This window comes from Acinonyx jubatus, chromosome A3 (assembly GCF_027475565.1).
Source record: "Acinonyx jubatus isolate Ajub_Pintada_27869175 chromosome A3, VMU_Ajub_asm_v1.0, whole genome shotgun sequence".
Lineage (NCBI taxonomy): Eukaryota > Metazoa > Chordata > Mammalia > Carnivora > Felidae > Acinonyx > Acinonyx jubatus.
Window position 1 is genome coordinate 98191965 of NC_069388.1, and position 18010 is coordinate 98209974.

General features: G+C 45.8%; 1 long non-coding RNA gene across 1 annotated transcript in view; it reads right to left on the bottom strand.

The window, feature by feature from the left end:
• LOC113603135 (uncharacterized) overlaps window positions 1–18010 on the bottom strand; it is a 42361-nt gene continuing 24351 nt past the window's right edge. The window contains exons 2-3 of the long non-coding RNA XR_003424675.2: window positions 766–836; window positions 1–312 (exon numbers count right to left, since the gene is read on the bottom strand). This is a non-coding gene — a long non-coding RNA (uncharacterized LOC113603135). The remainder of the gene's footprint in view (window positions 313–765; window positions 837–18010) is intronic.

The window sequence follows — 18010 nt, forward strand, 5'->3', positions numbered from 1 at the left end:
GACAGACCACAGTTTTAAATTATTTATTTTCTTTGAGCATTGTCCCCAAATCTGTTTTTGCTTTGTCTGGGGCCACATTCCCCCAGTTTCCAGGATGTAGGAAATCAGTGTGGTAATATTCCCTAAGATAGACTTTGTCTTAGTCTATTTGGGCTGTTATAAGAAAACACCACTGACTGGGGGGCTTGAACAACAAACATTGATTTCTCAACAGTTCTGGAGGCTGGGAAGTCCAAGATCAAGGCGCCGGCAGATTAGGTGTCTGATGAGATCCCACTTCTTGGTTCATAGATGGGCATCTTCTCTCTGTGTCTATATGAGGTAGAAAGGGTGAGAGAGTTCTCGGGGGGGGGGGTTCTCTTTTAAAAGGGCACTAATCTCATTCATGAGGCTTTCACCCTCATTACCTAATCACCTCCCAAAAGCCCCACCTCCAAATACCATCACTTCAGGGATTAGGTCTCAACATAGGAATTTTGAGGGAACACAAACATTCAGTGCATACCAGGCTTTCTGTTACTGTTGATAATTACTGTTCTCTCTTCCCACCTCCTCTATCCCCCCTCACCTCTAGCAGATTCCCTCAGGTAGGAGGCTTGGACATAGATAATGAACATGGCACTTATACCTGACTTCTCTATTTCCTCCTCCTTACTGACTACATCCTGAAGGCTGGAATTACTTCTCTGGAGTCATTCCAAATGTTGCCTTATGGTTCTGAACAATGAACCATTAAGATGGGCTTTTCCAGAACAATGCCCTTACCTTTACTTGGCAGTCAACAGCTTCTTCATGTCATAGAAGCTGGAGACAGGTACAAGGATGTTCAATACCAGCTGTAATAACAAAAAGCAGGAAACGTACAAATGATAGCTACAAGGAGTGTGAGTAAATACAGGGTCACATATTGAAACAATGGAATGCAATTCATCAATAAAAATGAGTGAACTAGGGGCACCTGGGTGGCTCAGTCGGTTAAGCAGCTGATTTTGGCTCAGGGCATGACCTCACAGTTTGTGAGTTCGAGCCCCGTGTCAGGCTCTGTGCTGACAGCTCAGAGCCTGGAGCCTGCTTCATATTCTGTGTCTCCCTCTCTCTCTACCCCTCCCCTGCTCACACTATGTTTCTGTCTCTCTCTCTCTCAAAAATAATCATTAAAAAAAATAAAAAATAAATGAGTGAACTATGTAGCTGCACACAGCAGCATTGATGGGTCTTAAAAACATACAGTAAAAAAAAAAAGTCATAGAAGAATATACATTCTGTGATTTCCGTAAGTGCAAAAATTCCCTCAACTTACAATATATGTGTAGGAAAACATACACGAACAAATCTCTAAAGAAAAAGAAGGGAATGATTAAATCAGAATTCAGGATAGTAGGTACTGCTTCGAGGGAGAGGAAGGGATATGATTGGACAAGCCTACAGGGGACTTTTTTTTTTTTAACGTTTATTTATTTTTGAGACAGAGAGAGACAGAGCATGAACGGGGGAGAGTCAGAGAGAGGGAGACACAGAATCCGAAACAGGCTCCGAGCGGTCAGCACAGAGCCCAACGCAGGGCTCGAGCTCACGGACCGCGAGATCATGACCTGAGCCGAAGTCGGCCGCTCAACCGACTGAGCCACCCAAGCACCCCATACACAGGACCTTTCTAAAGCACTACTTGAGTCAGATTTTTTTTAAAGCAGGTTGGTAGGTACATGTGTTCATTTAACTTCTATTAGTTAAATTGTTCATATATGTTAAGTACATTCTTTTGTTAGCATGAAATTTCACAATAAAAAAATGGAGTGATTACTCTCCATCTTTTAAAAGATGGATTTGGGGGCGCCTGGGTGGCTCAGTCTGTTGAGCGTCCGACTTCAGCTCAGGTCACGATCTCGTGGTTCATGAGTTCAAGCCGAGTCAGGCTCCGTCCGTGCTAACAGCTCAGAGCCTGGAGCCTGCTTCAGATTCTGTGTCTCCCTCTCTCGCTGCCCTCTCCCGCTCACGCTTTTCTCTCTCTCTCTCCCAAAAATAAGTAAACATTAAAAAAAAAAAAAGATGGAGTTGTTTCTCTTTTTCATTCTTTGGAGGGTTTTAGGGTGGAGAGAAGAGTAAAAAATGTCTCTCCTCATCTTTATCAATGACTCTTGCCCCAGGGATTTGAATAATTCTCATGCATAGCCATGTAAAGGCATGGCCATCATGGACTTGGGTTTCCGTATAACATTGAAGAGAGTCCATGGAAAACTGACATAAAGAAGTTTTGTGACTTCCAAGATTGCTTCTTTTTGAAACCCTTGAAGGGAAAATGGCTTTACTTCAAAAAGTGGCTCACGCACTTGTTTGGAAAGACAGCAAGGCAGGGTTGCTGCAACAGTGCAGAGGAAGAAGTTAGGGGGACTTCACCTCTGCCTGGGCCTCGATGACTCCCAGCGAGAGAAGTGGAGAGAGAGAGTGCACAGGAGTCTAGGGGAGAGGCAGTCTAGGCGAGCACTCACTGGCCCAAGGTGAGACCTGCCTGAGCCGGTGCCCGAGTGGACCCATGCCCATCTCAAAGGGCATGATGCCTGCCGGAAGGGTGGATATTTTTTTACCACTCAGGAGCACTGGATCTGTTCATGCCAGAACAAATATTGAGTTGAGCAGTGAGTGCTCCGAGCCATGGCCTGAAAGAGCCTTCGTGTTAGGACTTGGTGGATAGACAGGGGTAGGAGGGAGGAGTGAACATGCCAAGAGAGGTCAGCAGAATCGGGCAGTGCCTGGGAGGGAATTTGGACTTTACCCTGAGCAATGAAGAGCCGTTAAAGGGTTTAAGCCAGAAAGAGGCAGGATAAGAATTGACTGGCAAAGTATGTAATTAAAAAAGGCTGGGAAGACTTCAACAATTTATTTCAAGGAATCTATACTGCATTAATCACATCAGCACCTACACAGATTATAGTCATGTCCATATGTGGTAAAACAACACACTTTCACTCTGCGGACAATACTTGATGCACATCCATATTCAGAGAACCTTTGCAAAACTCTGTGCCCACACCTTCCACTCGCCTGAGGCTCTGGGGCTCATAAGGTAAACACTGCCAGTCCAGTTAATGTTAATGCTAAAGTGTTCTTCTTGACAACAATTAGCAACAAGTTCAGCTTTTTGCCTTAGGTTAAGCCCCTAGCCCCCACACGGGAGGAATGCTTGTCTTCTTATCTGTAAAGGACACACATCCAAATCACAGGCCTGCTGTTGCTTCTAACCATGTAAATCTATGCAAACACTAAAGGAGGAACTAATTCACAACACGTGTCTATACCACTTAGGACTGTTAGCAAAACTAATAAGTAGCATTGGGACACCAGTTTTGAATTTGCTTGCCTCTTTTATGCTCACATCTGCGGAGGTGGCTGCTGTGACCGCAAAGGGAATTAACGACCTAATTAGGTAATCTTTGTTTAGTATCCACGTCCTGCAAGAAGTTCAATGAGAGCAGGGGTCATGTCTGTCTTGTTTTTACCCTGGTATGCCTGGTGCCTAGAAGAGTGGCCAGCATGTGTTAAACGTGCCAGTTGTATTTATTGAATACATTGTGAGTATGCTTTTACAAGTGAGGACACCAAGGCTTAAAGATGTTAAATAGCTTACCAACTATTAGGTCACCAGCTAATCCAAACTCACATCTGTTGGACTTCATCTTCTTACTGGCTCCCAAACTGTCTAAGGTTTTATAAGGATCACATAGCTTGGTCAAGTTTCCAGCTATTAAATAGAAAGCTATTGAAAGATTAATTAACACCTTGAAAGGTCTTAGCCATTTTCAGGACATAAGATCGAATTCAGAGGTGGGCAGTAGTAGAATGGTTATGTTTAAACTTGCTATATTTCATGAAGGTACGACATTGAGAAATTCATACCTGGCATTTATGAACGAAAGCTGCCTTAGAACTCGGAGGAAGTATTGTTAGGAATTTGCCCAACCCAATCGTCCTAAGCTTGTTATCAGTAAAGAAGGTGTTTTCATTAAAATAGAGATCAGTGTGGTTTTATGGCTCTTTTTCCTCAACTGCAACCTTTATTGAGGGGGAGCTCCAGTTTTCATGGGCCACTTGGCACTCATCATTTTTTTAGTGTTTCTTTATTTTTGAGAGAAAGAGAGAGCAGGGGAGGGGCAGAGAGAGAGGAGGACAGAGGATCTGAAGTGGGCACTGAACTGACAGCAGTGAGCCGATGCAGAGCTCAGACTCAAGAACCGTGAGATCATGACTTGAGCCTAACTGACCGAGCACCCAGGTGCCCCAAATATTTATTTACTTATTTATTTAGAGACTTGGGGAGGGGCAGAGAGGGGAAAACAGAGGATCTGAAGCAGGCTCCATGCTGACCCAGAGAGCCTGGGGTTCGAGCTCACCGAACCGAGATCATGACCCGAGCCAAAGTCAGACGCTTGCACCCCTGAGCCACCCAGGCGCCCCCGGCACTCAATATTCTTAACTTGCCTGAAAATCATTGCCCAGAGAGGCCTGGGTCCTGATCCCAGTCCCTTCCTCACATTCAGCCTGGCCTGGGCACACCCCTGTTAAATATTCAATACCCCAAGGCCTGCAGAAGAAGCATAGGAAAGTAAGAGTATCATTGCCCATAGGAAGGATATTGAAGTAATTGTGCAAGCCACCTATGGTGAGAGAGGGAAGTTAAGTGTCTGGGAAAGGCTCCATTGGGAGCAAGTAACAAGTCCTGGCCTATTCTCATCTCATCCCATTTCTAGGCAGGAGCTACCTAAGCTGCCAGGTAGGCCCTCGGCCAAACAACACAAGAACAAGTGATGTGTGAACGTGCAGGTATTACCCCGATGGCCAGACAAGCCCACATCTCATCTTCTCTCTGGGTTCGGTCATCCAGAGTGTGGCTGCAAGGGAAACTGCAAACACCAGCCCGAGACTTCATACTTTCTCTCCTCACTGCAGCCAGGGTAGAGGTCAAGGCGCAAAGGTCTCAGGAACTTGAATTTCATGTGTTTTAGAAACAAACACTGGCAAAGATTTTGATGGTCTCTGAGTCATCTCTGATGTGCAAAATGTTTTCACATATACCTTCCTGCTGACATAAATAGAACTGTATTATTATTCCCACGTTGGAGGCAAACAAAGGGATTACGTTACCGTGTAAAGCCCCGTCATTGCCCCCAAAACCCACCTCTTGGTGGACTGTTGATCCGTCATGGTGTTCAGTTTTTCTGCCTCTTCAAGCTGATCATTTACCACTTTTATGTTTGGTGTATCAGCACTTGGAGAATTGACGAGCACTTTGGAGTCCCAGTCCAGAAAAAAAGCACGTTTATTCACTGACATACACACAGACACGTGTGCACACACAGAGTTGTATACTAGCACGTGCTAGAATTATTGAGGCTCCCAAAGAGTTTTGTTTATGTGGTTATGTCTATCAGTATTTACTGTATTCAGTATTAAAGTGGGAAATTGTAGAAATGTTAATTCACTCATTAAAAAGAACCTCCCAAAATAAAATACAATAAAATACAATAAAAAGAAACCCATTACATGTTAACATCAGAGTGGTGATGCCATCCCATGCCACGTAGCCTCTGGAAAGCTCCACTGCACACTCAGCATGAGGACAAAGAAAGCAAATAATATTTTAACATTGTTGTGAAAACAGTTTTAAATGCACGGTCCCCCTGGAAGGGTCTTGAAGACCCTTGGAGGGGGGGTCCTTGAACCACACTTTGGGAACTGCTATCTAGATCATTCTCCTCAAGCACCGGCTTCCCAATCCTTCAGAATCAAGTTTCAGTCCCTTGCTCTTTTTGCTGCTTCCTCCTCACCTCTCCACTCACCCCCTAGCACCTGCCTGCCTGCCTGCCCGAGCCCTCCAGCCCAGAGTTTGTCTCTAATACACTTGAAAGCTTTGTTCTCTTCCCTCAAAGTCCCCTTGCCTGGAAGGTCCTTGTCCTCTTCCACCCACCTCGTGGCTCAGTGTTCATTCCCACCACCAGACTCCTGAGATGCTCTTCCCACACTGTCCTCACTCAGCAACCTTGGGTTGTGGCTCTGCTCTACAGGTGATTCCAGAGATGAGCCTGGGATCAGGGGACAGCTTGGATTCGAACCCTGAGTCTGCCTCTCTAGCTTTGCTTACATTTTTTCATTGGAATAAAAAATTACACAGTAGCATATGCTCCTTGAAGGAAAAAGAATAGGGACATGTATAAGGCAAACAGAGGTGTTTCCCCCTTTGTTCTCTTCACCTCCCACTCCCTGGAGGGTAACCACTGTGGAGAGCTTGTCAGGTGTCCTTCCAGACCTTTTCATCCACATACACATGAGTAAGCTTCTTTTTATTTTTCTATTTTTTATAAAGGAGAGACCATATCATACCTATGTCCGAGGACTTGCTTTTTTCTTCCTTCCTCCCTCTCTCCCTTCCTTCCTTCCTTCCTTCCTTCCTTCCTTCCTTCCTTCCTTCCTTTTTTTTCTTTCATCTTTCTTTTTTCCCTTCTTTCTTGAAAAGTCATCATAGATACTCTTTGAATAGATCTACTACATTCTTTTACTTTTCAGTTTTTTTTCCAACAAAAACAAGTTTCATTTATTTGAACGGTCTCATTAAATAAGTCCACAAGAGTAACAAACCTCAGGACAAAGCACATTTGGACAAAAAGCCTAGTGTTCTGGGGGGAGCTTGGCTGGCTCAGTCAGTAGAACACATGACCTGATGTCAGGGTTGTAAGTTTGGGCCCATGTTGGGTATAGAGATTACTTAAAAATAAAACCTTAAAATAATTTTCAAAAAATTAAAAAAAATATATAACCTTAAAAAAAAGTCTAGTGTTCTGAGTTGGGACAAATGTCCAATCAGCAATTGGACCAGAACCCCGTAATATTTAAACTTACTTTACTTTTTACTCTATATATTTAAATAACTTAAAGAAAAACTCTAATTCAGAAATGTGGAAAAAAGGTACACTAGAAAGAAAATAATTTGAATAGTTTAGAGACCCAGTTTATACCATAGGAGGAAAATAACTAAAGCCATTTGTGCTAAAGTTTTCTGTAAGAGAAAAAGCCTCACCAACAAATTAAGAACTAAATGCTCTGGGGCACGTAGGTGGTTCGGTGGGTTGAGCATCCAACTTTGGGTCAGGTCATGATCTCGAGGTTCATGAGTTCAAGCCCCACATCGGGCTCTGTGCTGACAGTTCAGAGCCTGCTTCAGATCCTCTGTCCCTCTCTCTGCCTCTCTCCTGCTTACACTCCCTTAACAACAAAAAAAAAGAATTAAGTGCTCTGTCAGGCTGTCCTGTCCTGGGTAATGTCTCCTTCTCCCCTGTATTGCTTTAGATGCCCACTCCTCAGTTATTCAGAACGCTTTCTTGTCCCTCACCCAAACCCTCTCCCATGTATTTATGAGTAAATACATATGCCAAGTGGATAATTTTCTTTAAAAAGGGTGTTCCTGCCCCACTTTCCAAATACTATCGGCTTGAGCTTATCTTATTTTTGCAGCTTAAAGACTCAACAAAACCAACCATGAGGGAGTAGGCAGGATCTCCCCACTTCTGTGAGGGGGCTCCTTGTGTCTTGGGCTGGGTGAAGTGCTAGAAAAGTATAACTGCCCCCATTCCAGAGACAAGAAGGGCACCCGAGAAATCAAGTCCCAGCCTCCTCTCTGTTTTCAGAGCGCTGCAGAGATCGCAGACAAAGCCAGTTAGGGAAGAATGTATTTTGAACTTTTAAGTTCCTTTTTATACCGAAATTTAAATTTTTAATTATTATATAAATCGTAAACCCATCAGTTTTCTCCTTTTACCGCTTTTGTATTTTCTTGGTCTTGCTTGGAAAGAGCTTTCATAATCTTAAGATTTAAAAAAAAGTTCACTTCTACTTATTTCCAGTACTTTCTCTTTCTTTAATGTTTATTTATTTATTTTGAGAGAGAAAGAGAGTGCAGGCATGAGCGCAGGTGCATGTGAGCGTGCAAGTGAGGGCAGGGCAGAGAGAAAGGGAAAGAGTGTATCCAGGCAGGTTCCATGCTCAGCGCTGGTCTCACGACCAAGAGATCACGACCTGAGCTGAAGTCAAGAGTCAGACGCTTAACCATTTAACCAACCAAGCCACCCAGGTGCCCCTATTTCTAGTATTTTTCATGTGGTTTTGCCCTTCAATCCATTTGGAATCATTTGGGGATCTTTTCCCAAATTTATGGGTCAATTAATCCCTCTAGTAGCATTTCCCCATTTATTGAAAGGCCCCCTTTAACAAGTAAAATATTCTTTAAGTCCCAGCTGTTTCTAGATTGTATCCTGTTCTGTTGATATGTTCCACTGATTCTGTGTCTGCACTGCATTATTTTTGTTACTATAGCTTCAAGGTATATTTTGATATCTAAAAGGATGTCTTCTTGGGGCACCTGTGTGGCCCAGTCGGTTGAGCTTCTGACTCTTGATTTAGGTTCACGTCATGATCTCACAGGTTGTGAGATCGAGCTCAGCATCGGGCTCTGTGCTGACACCTCAGAGCCTGGAGCCTGTTTCAGATTCTGTGTTCTCCCTCTCTCTCTGCCTCTCCCCTGCTCATGCTTGTGTCTCTCTCTCTCAAAAATAAAATAAACATTAGGAAAAAAAACAAAAAGAGGAGGAGGACACTTGTTGGGATGAGGACTGGGGGTTATATATAAGTGATGAATCACTAAATTCTATGCCTGAAATTATTATTACACTATATGTTAACTAACTTGGATTTAAATTTTTAAAAATTAAAAAAAAAAAGAAGAGGAGATTTAATGCAGGGAATTGGTGACTGGAAATGGAAGGACTAAGAAGCCTAATGCAAGAACAGGAGGTTACTCTACCGGGGGTGCAATAAGAGGAGGAAGTAATATTGCTAACGCCCAGAGATGGAGTCATGTGGTGGGATCTAGAAGTACATGGAGGCTGCCTGATGGAAACTGGGACCACGGAATGACAGCCTGTAGAGCAGATGTGGGTGGGAGATATAGTTGTTGCCAGAGACACCACAGGAAGCAAAGAGAGAGGAATGGGGGGGAAAATACTCTGTTTTCTCTCCTCATCCCTCTCTCCAAGCTCCCACTACTGCTTCCCTTTGGGCTGAATCAACCTGGAAGCCAGAGAGCAAGGGAGCCTGGGAAATGTAGTCCTCTATGATCCAGCATAGACAATAGGAAAGACAGGGAATTAATCCGAGCCACAGCCACAAACCAGTTGTGTGACCTTGGGAAAGTTGCTTAACTTTCCTCAGTTTCCTCCTCCAAAAAGTGGGGATAAATAATAGTAGTACTTACCTCAAGGATTAGACTATCACCTGAAAGCATTTAACAGTATTATTTATTATTATTATTCTGTAAAATGAAGTAACAATACTTATCTTGCAGAGTTATGGTCAACAATAAAGTGAGGTAATGACTATCACATGTTTGCATGGTGTCGTGTAAATCGTTCTGGGTACTTCACAAATGTTAGTCTCCTTGTGGCTCCAGTGTCTCATCCTTAGTACATACTTAATAATGTGTAGAGCTGACAATAATAATGGCCCTCACGGGGGGAGGAGACGGCCTCCTGAGAGTCGGGAGGGACATTCTTGTCCTGCTGGAGAGCTAGGGGGACTCTGGGGGCCAGGGCTTTAGGTCTGGGCAACACATAGCCCTGCATCAACCAGTACACCCACACATGGAGATGCATTTGGAATGACATCCTTTGGGGCGCCTGGGTGGCTCAGTCGGTTAAGCGACCGACTTCGGCTCAGGTCATGATCTCGCGGTCCGTGAGTTCGAGCGTCGCGTCGGGCTCTGTGCTGACAGCTCAGAGCCTGGAGCCTGTTTCAGATTCTGTGTCTCCCTCTCTCTGACCCTCCCCCGTTCATGCTCTGTCTCTCTCTGTCTCAAAAATCAATAAACGTTAAAAAAAAAAAAACAACAGGAATGACATCCTGCATCCTTTTCGGAGGTTTCTTCTCCTGCTGCCATTGGTACCCCCCACAAAAAAAAGTGTATTTATTTTTGAGAGAGAAAGAGAACGAGAGAGACAGAAAGAGAGTGCACGTGCATGTGCACAAGTAGGGGAGGAACAGATAGAAAGGCAGAGAGGGAATCCCAACCAGGCTCTGAGCTCTCAGCACAGAGCCCGATGCTCATGAACCGTGAGATCATAACCTGAGCCAAAATCAAGAGTCGGACGCTTAACTGACTGAGCCACCCAGGTGCTTCTGGTGCCCCCCTTTTTTAAAAAGTTTAGCCTGTTCCTATTGACTTATGATACCTGTGCATTTCTGTGTTTCCCATGTGTGGTGTGAACATTCACGAGTGTAAAATCTTTGTGTGTGTTGAGTACTTTACCCCTTATGGACATGGTCCCATCCAGTCCTCCCGACAAGCTAAGCAGACAGGGCAAGCTTCATCATCCCTGTTGAATGGCAGTGGAAGCCAAGACTTCAAGAACACAAGTGGCAAAAGCCCAAAAGCCCACTGGGACGTGGGACAAAACCATTCCACTCTAACTCGGGACTCTTCCTACTAATATCCCAGGCTGCCTCCCACTAGCACATGTGAGTTAGCACCTGTGCATGCATGCACCCCAAACGTGCAATAGATTCAATATCTCTGCTGGAAAGTTCCATGCCTTATGAATTTTAGTATTCCCTGCCATAGATAAAGTGCCTGGCAGCTAGGAATTAATAAGTGATTGTGAAATTGACTTGATCTTGACTCCTGAACTGGATCATCGTGGGGGAGAGAGAGAAGGTGCATCAGTGAAGATCGCGGCCAGAGCCAGAGTTCAAAACCAGCTTGACTGAACTCTAACACTGGTCTGGCCCTTGATTCTGGTTCTGCGCATACCCTTTTGGGTCACCCACAGAGCAGAGGGGCCTGGTCACTAGGAAAGGCTGAGATGCCCAGGGAAATGGATCTGCCCGCCTGGCTCTGCCCCAGGACGTGTAACAGTTCCTTCTGGGGAGTGGAGGCCCTGGCAGGCAAGAGCTTGCTATAAAATAACAGTGCTAATCAACCAACTGCTTTAGCTGCCCACCCAGGACCTGGCATCCACACTGGTCCCTGGGAAACCAGTCGGAGCAGACGCCTTATTCGTGTGGGCATGGAGTGCTGGCAGGGAGCATGGAACACTAGAAATTAGAACAAAATGGATCACCATTAGGGCATCACTATTTGCCAGGCACTTCTACAAAAATATATTTGGTTCTACTCTTCACTCAGCCAAGGCATGGCCCTGCTGGACTCTGACTCAGCTCATTGCACTTGCTTCAGCTATGAACTTGCTCCCCTGTGACATTTTGCAGATCTTACATACTCAATGATTTGGCTTGGCTTTGCTTCTCTGTGTTCTTTCTCTTTATCCTGAAATAGGAGGCCACAGTGTCCTGTCCTGTCAGCCTAAAAGACTTCTGAAGCAGGGGCATGGGGGTGGGCCCAGCATAGGTGGCCCAAGCAGCTGTCCACACCACTCTTATATGCTTTCAAGAATCCTGATGGCTGCCTCATTCTCCCCTCTGCCCACAGAAGTCTCAGCACCCTTGAGAATCAACAGGAAAAGGCAGGATCATGAATTACACTATGAGCAGTGGGTGAGAAGAATAAAAGTTAAAGGCCTCTCAATGGACTTTGAGACTCTACACAGCCTGCCCCCAGTATCTCTCAGGCCTCATTTCCTCTTACTCTCCTCTCACATCACTCATCACTGTTCCTGGAACATGCCAGGCCCACTCCTGCCCCAGGGCCTTTGCACCACTCTTCAGCCAGATAGTCCCATGCTCCCTCCTGCTTTCTGTTCCAATATCACTTTCTCCCCAAGACCTTCCTTGACCACCCTCTCTACAACTGCAAAACCCCCGTCGCACCCCATTCTCCCCCCTCCGCTGCTTTTTCGTTGGCACCTCTTGCCATCCACCTTACTGATCTCCGTGATTTCTCTCCCTGCCTCAGCAGCTTTGTCTGTATCTCTAGCACTAGAAACACTGCCTGGCCATTGCACGTGCTCAGTACTATTTGTTAAATTCCTACGTGAATGAGGCTAGACCGTGAGTTGACATCAGGTGTGTATGGTTCAGGTCAGCCCCCCTCCCTCCTGGGCCTGACTCTGTTCATCTGTCTAATGATGAGAGGACATGTGCTTCTGTGCAAGCTGCCTTCCTGTGGTAATAATTGATGAGTCCAGACAATATCCTCTTACCACCCCAGAGAGGCCCAAACAGAAGGCAGTGAGGCAACGGAGGCAGGAAGCAGCTCCCGGATGACTAACTGGGATCTCAAGTGCTGATCCTCACAGGCCTCAGTGAGGCTCACGATTGTTAGCTATTGAGATTCACGTGGCTTCCTGGCCTGACCTGGCCCTAGATGGCTATGAGGCACACTTGAAAAAATAATGCTATCTTAGGGAGTTGCCACTGAGGCCTGGAAAAGGACTAGAGATTTGCTGAACTCTGTCCAGAAATTTTGCAAAGGTAGACTTGGTTCAATCCTTATAAGGACCCCCTCTGTGTCAGGCGCTGTTCTAGAAGCATGGAGCGGCGATCCCGAGGCCTTGCCCTGTTTGTTTGCTTGGGAGTCCTGGGATGCCATCCATTCCCAAGGCCTGGGGCCTGCTTTCCTTCCCCCTCCTGCTCTCCTGTCTCTCAAATCTCCCCTGATCTGCCAGCTATATCTAGACGGTTAGATCCCCTTCATCTCGAAAACAGAACAATGGTATGACAACCTGCCCCCCACCCCTGCCAGGCCAGTGGGACCATAGCACTGGTTTCCCCATGTCCCCCTCCTCATCCTAGTCACATCAACCCTGTATTGCCGTCCAGCTTTCGAGGAAACTCCAAATCCCTCCCTCATGACCACCTGCCTGTGTTCAGTCCCATCATTTCTTAACAAATCTGCCTTCTATACCTGTTGGGCTACGTGCCTCAGTGGCCCCCAATGAATTGTAGGCCTCCGTGTTCAGCACATTCATGCCTTGGCCCTGTCTGAACCGTCTCTCCCTTCCCTTCCCTCTGCCTCTGCGGCTCATTGTGGATAAATTGACTCTCGTCTTCAAGGGGAGGCAGGCTTCTCAGTTCCCCAGCCCTTGAGAAACTCTCCACTGCCTAGAACGCCTGCTCCACGAGTGCATCGCCATTGGTACCACACATATCTTTGCACGTAACCATTGGCTGTCTGGGGTTGTCTGATGTATATGTATACAATCTCTGCAAGAGAATGTAAACTCCTTGCGGGCAGAGACAACTTTTATCTTTCTGCAGCCAATTTGGCACAGCACCCAACTCACTGGGCAATCAATCTATGACAGATTCGACCCGGATTTATGGAATTGTGACATTTGAAAAGAATACATTTGGAAAAATGGGTATTGGTTTGTAGATCTTAAGAGGAAAATGTAGGGGCGCCTGGGTGGCTCGGTCGGTTAGGCGTCCGACTTCAACTCAGGTCATGATCTTGCGTTTAGTGCGTTTGAGCCCCACGTCGGGCTCTGTGCTGACAGCTCAGAGCCTGGAGCCTGCTTCGGATTCTGTGTCTTCCTCTCTCTCTGCCCCTCCCCTACTTGCACTCTGTCTCTCTCTGTCTCTTGAAAATAAATAAATGTTAAAAAAAAATTTTTAAGAGGAATATGTAGAATCCAAGGTTGTATTACGGTCTGAATACTACAATTTAAATTTTTTTTTAACGTCTATTTATTTTTGAGACAGAGAGAGATAGAGCATGAACGGGGGAGGGTCAGAGAGAGAGGGAGGCACAGAATCTGAAACAGGCTCCAGGCTCTGAGCTGTCAGCACAGAGCCCAACGTGGGGCTTGAACCCACCGACTGGGAGATCGTGACCTGAGCCAAAGTAGGACGCTTGACTGACTGAGCCACCCAGGAGCTCCTGAATACTACAATTTAAACTCTGTATTCATATGTGTAAAACTGAAAGGCCATTGGTAAAAATAAAAAAAAAAAAAAGAATTGTGTGTTAGGGTTGTTAGGTTATGAGTGATGTGTTCAAATAGTCTGTGAATACTGTTCATGCATTGTTTATGCATTTGAAAAGATTTTTAAAAATTCATGGAGGGCTTTAAGTGTCGCTGAAACATTTCACTCTTGGGTACAAACTCATTACGTTTTTCTTAGGAAATAAGAGGGAAGGGGAATGGCGTAGGCAGGATTGGCTGTCCTTTAGAGACTTTGCTCAAGTCATATTTATACATAAATAGCTGAGCAAAGGCAAGTCCAATTTTGCCTGCAAATGTTAATTCCCTGGGGATGGGGCAGAAAAATAAACAGTTTAAAATAACCAAATGAAATCATGTGAGCTATAAAGATTTTTTTTTTTTTTTCTTTTTCAACAAGAATGGGAAGTGCATGCCCCTGGAGTTTCCTGGTGTTTTGTGCCCTGAAGCTCCAGCAGTGGGGAGTGTGGCTGGGAGAGGCCCAGTGCACAGTCCAGCCAGGCAAGGGCTGCTCTGGGTACCAGCTTCCTCTGAGTCTTTAACCTTTTTGACATGCTTATTTTATCCATATCAGACTATGGGCTCTCAGAGATGAGACTGTATTCTTCCCGCCAAAGGCGTGGCCCTACAGCACACCTAAATATCTAAGAGGACTTGAGAGGTCATGGATCCAACCCCATCATCAGACACAGGAGGACCAGGCTCAGAGAACGAGGCATGTGCCGAGGCCACACAGCCCCCGGTTCTCTAGGGTGCTGTGTATGTTTGTTTTTTGTTCATTTATTTGTTTATTTTAAAAATTGTTTTAATGTCGACTTATTTTTGAGAAAGAGAGAGAGAAAGACGGATCGTGAGCAGGGGAAGGGCAGAGAGAGAGGGAGACACAGAATCTGGAGCAGGCCCCGGCTCCGAGCTCCTGGCTGTCAGCACAGAGCCCGATGCGGGGCTCGAACCCATGAACTGTGAGATCATGACCTGAGCGGAAGTTGGATTCTCACCCAGCTGAGCAACCTCTGGGGGGCTGTGTTTAGAGAGCTGGGAAGTGCTCAAGCCCTGCCCCCACAGTGTTGCTACTCAGCTCCGGTATTTAGAACTTTCCTCTGATAAATGTGTGTTGAGCATATATCCTCTAGACCAGAAAGATGGCAAAAGGCCAACAATAAACAAACCATGCTCCCTAACATTAAGGAGCTCTGGATTCAGCAGGAGAGAGGCTGCAAGTTCACAGACAACCAGAATACAAAGGGGAAAGGAGGAAGAGCCGACAGAGGAACACACAAAGGAAAAGGAGCCCTCTGAGGAGGTGGGCCAAGGGAGGCTCTGTTGGCATTAAGCTGGCTTGAAGGGGTTCAGCTTGCGGATGAAGTCAGAGGCACCCCATCCTGTTGCATTCATTTAACAAATACTTACTGATCGCCCACTACCACGCGCCTGGGCACTTGAGAAGCAAATCTCTCCCCTCGTGGAGCTTACATTCAAGTAAGAGTAGGGACCGACACCACATGAGATACAGAAGTAGAAGTTGGTTAGACGGGCTGGTGAGAATGTAAAATTGTGTATCCACTGTGGAAAACAGTATGGTGGTTCCTCAAAAAAGTAAACATAGAATTATCATTTCATCCAGCAGTTCCACTTCTGGATATCTACTCACCCCATGCCAAGATCTGGGGTAAGAGTGGTCCAAACAGAGGGATCAGCAAGTACAAAAGGTGTGAGGCAGAAACAGCGAGGAGACTCCTGTGCCAGAGCCATTGCCATGAGAATCCACTGGTTTATCTCTGTGCCTCTTCGGGCGATTCCAATGGTACCAGGGAAACTGCTTAATAGCAGAGCTGGGAAAACCCTTCCTCGGCCCAGGGCAGGAAACGCACAGTGCATAAGGGTTTACCTGGCAGAGGGATTGGGGGAATGATCTGGCTGTATTAAACTTGTAGCAAAGTCACCATAGACTCTAGCTATTAACTTTCTTTGGGGAACATGATTGCTCAGAGCATAAGACTTGCATGTGACCATAGCTTCATTTCTTTGGAAACAATTCTGCTAGGACAGGAACTGAGAATTCTTTCTCCGTGACCTCTGGGTGAGTTTGTGTTCTGATGAGAACACTGGTTTGCATTTCTCATTAAGCTGCTCTCATAGCTCCTGGGTTTGGAAGAGGCTATTGTCATTAAACTCTTTTATGACTTTCACCCCCAACAAACTAAGGGTAAAGGTGAATAAAGAACTCGCTCAAGTTAGAACACTCCAATGCCCCAAGATGATTCCTTTTCATAAAACCTGAAGTTTCATGCCAGGGCATTACATAAAAATAAAGCCCCAATAGCCAAGTGCAAATTACATCATTATAGACAATGCTGTGAGATGAAGTCTTTCTTTCAAGATACTTTAATTGCCAGATGCAAAAGATAGTTCTTTTCTTGTTAATACTTCGCCATGGCTAATACCTACTGTAGCTGCATTAAAGGCTCTGAGGCATTTCTGCCAAGATGTGATGGCCAAGAACCAGTGATGCCTTCGGACGGAGCTCTCTCTAACCTGCCAGCCCCGCCATCTTGCCCTGGCCTGCACGCCAGCTGCCCGACTCAGTCTGATTTGCAGCTACCATTAGTCTGTCCTCGTGGAGAGGCTAACGCTCACATTATATGCAGTTTTTAGAAAAGCTGGCTTAAAGTTTAATGCTGAGGGATGTTGTAGACCTAAAAGTGGTCTCTGGAGGGATCTTCTCTGAATTTTCTGCTAGAACCCAATGTGTCTAAGCCACAGTGTTATGGAAAATGCATAGGAAGGAACAGGAGACAGGAAGTCTGAGGTTTAGCCATGGTTCACCTCCGTGCTGGTTTTCTTTTGTCTGCTTAACCCAATGCGGAGCTGCTCCTAACTCTTCTCTGCCCTGTCTTATGCTGCAGGAGGCTGGCCTGTACAGACCACAACAGGTTCCCTTGCTCTCTGGCTTTAATGAGGTCAATGAGCGTCTCCCATCAGGAGAGACAGGGTGGCTGTTGTTCCCCTGACTTCTTCCTGGGTCTCTGGGGGCTGCTGACTCCTCCCACTGCAGATCTCTCTCCAGGTTCTGGTAACTGTGCCCTCTTCTCTCTTTCTCAGGGCCGGGTAGTGTCCCCAAATACCTCACTGTCCCTTGCAGTTTCCCTACAGCCTGTCCTCACTTTTGTAAAGAATACTGAATCCTACTGAAATTCCCCAGAGTCTGTCCTCAGGTTCCTGCCAGCACCCTGACTGTTGCAGCCACTAAGGAGTTGGGTGACCCTAGTCACGGCAACTTAGGCACCTAAGTCTTGGTTTCCTCATCTTTAAAATGGAAATAAAGGGGGGGGGGTGCCTGGGTGGCTCAGTCAGTTAAGTGTCCAACATCAGCTCAGGTCATGATCTCGTGATTCGTGAGTTTGAGCCCCACATTGGGTTCTGTGCTGACAGCTCGGAGCCTGGAACCTGCTTCCGATTCTGTGTCTCCCTCTCTCTCTGCTCCTCCCCCGCTCACACTCTGTCTCTCTCTCTCTCTCAAAAATAAACATTAAAAAATTTTTTTTAAATAAAATAAAATGGAGGGGCACCTGGGTGGCTCAGTTGGTTAAGCGTCCAACTTTGGCTCAGGTCATGATCTCGCGGCTCGTGAGTTCGAGCCCCGCGTCCGGGCTCTGCGCTGACAGCTCAGAGCCTGGAGCCTGCTTTGGATTCTGTGTCTCCTTCTCTCTCTGCCCCTCCCCTACTTGTGCTCTGTATCTCTCTATCAAAAATAAATAAATGTGAAAAGAAAATTAAAAAAAATAAAATAAAATGGAGATAAAGGGACACCTGGGTGGTTCAGTCGGTTAAGCGTCCAACTTCGGCTCAGGTCATGATTCTCAGGGTTTGTGAGCCCAGCCCCGCATTCGCCTCTGTGCTGACAGCTCCGAGCCTGCCTTCAATTCTCTGTCTCCTTCTCTCTCTGCCCCTCCCCGACTCTCTCTCCCTGTCTCAAAAATAAACATTTTTTTAAAATATAAAAAGAAATAAAATGGAGATAAAAATGCCCATTCTTACACACTTGTTCTACAGAGTATTCATAAGGTTTAAAG